Here is a 7,185-nt window from a genome sequence, read left to right as displayed (position 1 = left end):
GTGAAGAGTTTGCAGAGGTGAAAGTGGCCCACGGTTTTGTTGGCATCTTTGTATTCATTTGATAATGGCCAACTAGTTGTTTGCATGGTGTGAATCTGAATTCAGCAACTACAAATTTATTTTGCTTTGAATAAAGTGGTAGGGTCCTATTTGTTTTCATTTTCCAAATGCTTTGTTATGCTTGCCTTTCTCTTATGAAATACCGTGTTGTTGTTATGTCCATGTAGCAGCCCCTTTTACATCTCTTAACTTTGTTTTGTTATTAATTTAAAGAGAAACGTAAATTGATACTAGGTGCAGCACCGGTTTTTGGCTTCATAAAATAGAATTGTTATTATTATAGTGAGTTTTAGGAAGAGCAACCACGGACGTTTTGATTTTGAGTGTTTATTTTTCCTCCTCCCCTGTTTGGGAGCTTTGGGTTTTATGTGTGTTTCGGTGGATACTTTTAGGGACCGAGAGACTAACCTGCTGACGCGTCTGGGCCGCTCGCTCGCTTCCAAACTCCTCCTGTTGACCGATCGGTGTTGGCGCAAACCGATCGGTCTCGCTCTTGACGAGGGGGATGTACCTGCAAAAGGTACTCCGACGCCCAAGTTAGGCGTGTGATTTGAAGAGCCTCGGCTCTTGGTTGAATATTTAGTGAATGGTTATCACTATTGAGTATTTGAGAGTCATGTAGAGTAAGTGGAACGTACCTGGCTTTTGGCCCTGGCTTTGTATTAATAATTTACCTCATGTATCCTAAGCTGATATAAGCCCAATAAAATATAAACAGAATAAGATATAAACAGATTACCTGAACATCCGGTTGGTTGTTTGTAACCACTCGGTTAATATTTTATACTATACATTATGCCCCCCAAGTCCGAGTTAAGCGGTTGGCTTTAGCCGTGGTTAACTATAGGACTGATGTGTTTGAGGGAGGCTGCGTTGGCGGAACTGAAAGCGTTTTACCGCTCGACCTTCAACAATAACCGAGAGGGATTTACCGCTCGTCCTTCAACAGGAACCGAGAGGAATTTACCGCTCGGTCTTCTACATTAACCGAGAGCGCTTTACCTCTCGACCTTTGACATTAACCGAGCGAAATTTACCGCTCGTCCTTCAACAGGAACCGAGAGGAATTTACCTCTCGGTCTTCAACCTTAATCAAGAGGAATTTACCTCTCGACCTTCGACATTAACCGAGCGGGTTTTACCGCTCGTCCTTCAACAGGAACCGAGAGGAATGTTCCTCGTGGTCTTCGACATATGTCGAGAGGGTTTTACCTCTCGACCTTCGACATTAACTGAGCGGGATTGACCGCTCGGCCTTCAACAGGAACCGAGAGGAATTTACTTCTCGGTCTTCGACATTTGTCGAGAGGGTTTTACCTCTCGACTTTCGACATTAACCGAGCGGGATTTACCGCTCGTCCTTCAATAGGAACCGAGAGGAATTTACCTCTCGGTCTTCGACATTTGTCGAGAGGGTTTTACCTCTCGACCTTCGACATTAACTGAGCGGGATTGACCGCTCGGCCTTCAACAGGAACCGAGAGGAATTTACCTCTCGGTCTTCAACCTTAATCGAGAGGAATTTACCTCTCGACCTTCGACATTAACCGAGCGGGTTTTACCGCTCGTCCTTCAACAGGAACCGAGAGGAACGTTCCTCGTGGTCTTCGACATATGTCGAGAGGGTTTTACCTCTCGACCTTCGACATTAACTGAGCGGGATTGACCGCTCGGCCTTCAACAGGAACCGAGAGGAATTTACTTCTCGGTCTTCGACATTTGTCGAGAGGGTTTTACCTCTCGACTTTCGACATTAACCGAGCGGGATTTACCGCTCGTCCTTCAATAGGAACCGAGAGGAATTTACCTCTCGGTCTTCGACATTTGTCGAGAGGGTTTTACCTCTCGACCTTCGACATTAACTGAGCGGGATTGACCGCTCGGCCTTCAACAGGAACCGAGAGGAATTTACCTCTCGGTCTTCTACGTTAACCGAGAGGGCTTTACCTCTCGGCCTTCGACATTAACCGAGCGGAATTTACCGCTCATCCTTCAATAGGAACCGAGAGGAATTTACCTCTCGGTCTTCGACATTTATCGAGAGGGTTTTACCTCTCGACCTTCGACATTACCCGAGCGGGATTTACCGCTCGTCCTTCAACAGGAACCGAGAGGAATTTACCTCTCGGTCTTCGACATTTATCGAGAGGGTTTTACCTCTCGACCTTCGACATTACCCGAGCGGGATTTACCGCTCGTCCTTCAACAGGAACCGAGAGGAATTTACCTCTCGGTCTTCGACCTAGGAGTACTTCCTAGGGAACGGGCTTTACCGTTCGGCTTTGAGAGGGTTTTACCTCTGTCCCGAGGGGGATTTACCGCTCGGTCTTCGAGCTAGGAGTGTTTCCTAGTGAACGGGATTTACCGTTCGTCGTTGAGAGGGCTTTACCTCTCTCCCGAGGGGGATTTACCGCTCGGTCTTCTACCTAGGAGTGCTTCCTAGGGAACGGGCTTTACCGTTCGGCTTTGAGAGGGTTTTACCTCTGCTTTGAGCTAGGAGTGTTTCCTAGTGAACGGGATTTACCGTTCGTCGTTGAGAGGGCTTTACCTCTCTCCCGAGGGGGATTTACCGCTCGGTCTTCGACCTAGGAGTGCTTCCTAGGGAACGGGCTTTACCGTTCGGCTTTGAGAGGGTTTTACCTCTGTTGGCTGAAATTCTTGATCGAAATTGGTAACCAATGATCGAGCGTGAATTGCTCGGTTTTATTCATTGCACAACGAAAGTTTAATAACAAAAGTCTAAATCAAAAATTTAAAGATGACATTAAATAGATATTTGGATTGCTATCTTCAGTTTATAACTCCGCGAACCGATCGTTCACGATGACGAGCAGGACTGCGACTATAGTCTCGCCTGCGTTCGTTCTTCCGATACGCTCGTTCAGGACTTCTTCTTGCTTCTTGTATGTAATTACGGAGGTGTCCTGCCCGAATGAGACGTTCTATTTCGTTTTTCAGCGTAATGCATTCTTCTGTGGTATGCCCCCGATTCTGATGGAAATGACAACTCTTCCTTTCATCTGCGTATCTTGGAGATGGCTTCGTTTGGAGTGTGAGAAGTTCAGCGTTTAGAGCTTCTTCAAGAACTTTTGCCCTAGGTGTGTTGAGGGGTGTATAGTGATTAAATTTAAATGTTCGGGAAAGCTCCCCGCTTTTACCATTATTGCCGAACGGTCGTTTACCGTCCTTTCTCCCTCCACTTGCCTCAGTTTCTTGTTGTCGCTTTCGTTGTGAAATTCGCATGTCCTCCATGCGGATGAATTCGGCTATCCGTTCTTGGAGCTCCTCCATTGTTTTTGGCGGTCGTGCATACAATTTCTCAGCAAAGTATCCTGGTTTTAGACAGGAAGGCAAATTGGTGATGATAAAAGATTGACTTACCTCTTTGACTCGTCGTGCAGTTTCCATATACCTTTTCATAAAGGCCTTCAAAGTTTCTCCCTTTTCCTGTTTAGTATTTACCAATTCCGCTGGCGTTACCTCCTGATTACGATTGGAGGCGTATTGCCTTTTAAAAAGGTTTTCCACAGTGGCGAAGCAATCCACTGTGTTTGGGGGAAGAGTGTTATACCACTCTAATGCTTCATCCTTGAGTGATAAGGAGAAGACTCTGCACATAACCGGATCACTGTCCGTGTAGAACACCATTGCATTGGTGTAAAATCCTGAGATGATTGTCGGGATCTGTCGAGCCATCATACTTATCCAATACAGGAGGGTTCTTCTCTGGCATTGGAGTTTGCATGATGATCGCAGTGAAAGGGAGCAGATTGGAGGGCCGATCGGTTCGTAAGGGGGATGATTCCCTTCTTCCCCGATCGTTCGGGTCAGTATGCCGAGATGGCTGCTGATTATGACTTCCAGCGTTATCATTGTTACCCCGATCGGCTATGGACTCCGAGTGTTGAGCTGATCGTTCGGCACGACCTCGCTCTGCTCTCAACATTGCAATTTCTTCTGTGTGCCTTCGCTGCATCTCTTGTTGTGCGTGTGTTTGTGTTTGTATGGTTCTGGCCTATGCCTGTATTTGCGCCTGCATCTGCGCTATCAAATCTCTGGTGTGTTGTTCTTCCTCCATGCTCCTCGTGGTCACCATTTGGGTTTGCCGCTCGGCCCCACGGTGGGCGCCAAAATGTTTCGGTGGATACTTTTAGGGACCGAGAGACTAACCTGCTGACGCGTCTGGGCCGCTCGCTCGCTTCCAAACTCCTCTTGTTGGCCGGTCGGTGTTGGCGCAAACCGATCGGTCTCGCTCTTGACGAGGGGGATGTACCTGCAAAAGGTACTCCGACGCCCAAGTTAGGCGTGTGATTTGAAGAGCCTCGGCTCTTGGTTGAATATTTAGTGAATGGTTATCACTATTGAGTATTTGAGAGTCATGTAGAGTAAGTGGAACGTACCTGGCTTTTGGCCCTGGCTTTGTATTAATAATTTACCTCATGGATCCTAAGCTGATATAAGCCCAATAAAATATAAACAGAATAAGATATAAACAGATTACCTGAACATCCGGTTGGTTGTTTGTAACCACTCGGTTAATATTTTATACTATACAATGTGTTTCAATTTTCTAGTTTCAATGTATTGAATTTTAATTCATGTTAAGTGCAATTTCCATTCTGTCAGTTTTCAATTTACGGTTTCAAAACTTTATTCAATTGTTTCTCAATTTTTATTTTCATTGCACTGTTGATTCTCATCCGGGAGGCACTTCCCACTAAACTTGGCCGGATGGTGTTGCAAAAAGCTCTCCAAACTCCACTCGGTTGGACGGTTAGCATTTGAAGAGGAAGCTCCAGGCGTACCTCTGGTGGCAGCAATGATCTCCATCAACTGCCTTTGAGTAGTCTCAGAGTTTTCGCGTGCGGCCTCTAGACTACGTAGAGCAGCTGCGTTATGCTCCATTAGGGTGGTATTTTGTTGTTGGAGTCTTTCAATAACTGTCTCCAACAACCTAGCGTTGTTGGGTGCATCAGGGTCGTTTGGTTGTGGTGGAGGAGGGAGTCTAGGCGCCATTAGTTCTCTGGACCAGAGAAAAACGAACGTTAGTTATGTTCAAGAGTTAAAAACAATAACTCATTAAACACACGATAAGCACACAGCAAAAACACAGTGTAATCATAACCTACAGTGTCCTTAAAGAACAAAACTGCTCTGATACCACTAATGTAACATCCCAAAATACAGTAATTACCATAACTCAGAATTAATTACAATTAACAGTAAAACAATGCAGTTCTTTACATTAATAACGAGGTTCAAAAGCCGAACGGCTTATATACAGAATTAACATGTACGAAGCGGAAACAGTGAATGTCTAGAACGAACGGCTTTACAAAATTAAACAACCAAACGTCATAAAAAAACTAACAATTAAGCTAAAAAGTGAACGAGCGGTCTAAGGCTCGGCCTTGACTTCTACTTCAACCAGGTTCTCTTCTTCGATGACGTCTTCCAGTGTGGCCTCGCCTTCTGCTCACATCCACACGGATGATCATTGCAAGGACAGGACGAACGTACATAGACAATAGACAACACAAGGAAAACGCAAGGGTAAGCTTATATAATTTAATTCATACATCAACATATACATTTAACATTTCAATTCACACACAACATGTAACTTAACATAGAGAAATATATATATATATATATATATAGTACTAGACAGACCGTCCGGACTGTATGAATCTGTGTAGCTACAGGCGTCCTTGCACCCGAGTGATGTAGTAACTGGGATACACTCAACAGCTGCCACTCGAGGTTAGCTCTATCCAAAGTACCCCTAAGGAATAGAACCTCCTGCCATTCCCACACATGAACTACTCTCCTCTACGTGAAGATGAGTATCACGGAATATCAGGATGGACCAAGCCAGCATTAGCATAACCACAGTCATACTTTACCAAATTCCACAATCAATATATATGAGTCGTTCCTCCCTGGAACGCTCGTCCAAAATCCAATATCATATAATCACTCAATATAGTGTTCACACTTTAAGTTCTTATAATTTATCATCATTTTCGTCTTTAGATTTAAGAGCATAAAATGACGAACGTTCAGTCCTCTGAAGAACTAGGACGAACGTCCAGAGAAAGGTACTGAATGAACGGGGAAATATATAACGAACGTTACTATCTGTTCGGTCAGTTAAATGAACTGACTCGTTTGGATGTACACTGTTACTTAAAGAAAATTTCATTATGAAGACCTTAGACCAGATCCAATGTAAGAAGGAGAGTCAAGAATATTTAGAACTATCTTTGTAGTAATTCGCATACGGAAGACCGATGCTAGTAATTGAACGGACGTGAGGAAAGGAAAATATGATACTACTTGAACGAACGCTATTTATCAAAGTGGGTATTCAATAATGAGGGCGCTTGGTATAAGACCGAGCACCACTCATGACGAACGCTAGGTACAAGACCGAGCGCTATTTAGGACGAACGCTTGGTATAAGACCGAGCGCTATTTAGGACGAACGCTTGGTATAAGACCGAGCGCTATTTGGGACGAACGCTTGGTATAAGACCGAGCGCTATTTAGGACGAACGCTTGGTATAAGACCGAGCGCTACTTATCTTAAAGTATAAGAGTGTAAAATAATATTATTCAATTTAAGGTATATGGTACCACTATGATGAGCCGAACGCTCAAACATAGTATTTCCCAAAAGGACGCTCGTTCTCGATTAGAATTCTTTCCGAATGAAAGAATTCCATTTTAAGTCACTTACTAGGAAACCGAACGGTATAAGACCGTACGATGACGAGCGTAATTTATCATAGGGAGTAATTTACATTCAGATTTTTCATCTATTACAGATCCAAATTTTCAACATATCATTTCATACTTTATGCTTCATATCAATATCAATTTATAAACTTTATATGATTCACATTAATCATTCATAATTATCAATAATCAACATAACGTTCAACCAACATATATCATATTTATTATAACAGCAATCATTCATAACAAATCAATCAGCATACGTCTCTTGCATACAGTTCATATCATGCTTTCATACATCATACAGTATCAATTAAATTAATAAGCTTCCCTTACCTGGATCAGTAGTGAACGTCCTGAGAGTATGGTTTTGTCTCGTCCAAC

The sequence above is a fragment of the Vigna umbellata genome, chromosome 9 (genome assembly GCF_029865625.1).
Source record: "Vigna umbellata cultivar VRB3 chromosome 9, Vumbellata_1.0, whole genome shotgun sequence".
NCBI lineage: Eukaryota > Viridiplantae > Streptophyta > Magnoliopsida > Fabales > Fabaceae > Vigna > Vigna umbellata.
This window is presented reverse-complemented; position numbering follows the sequence as displayed.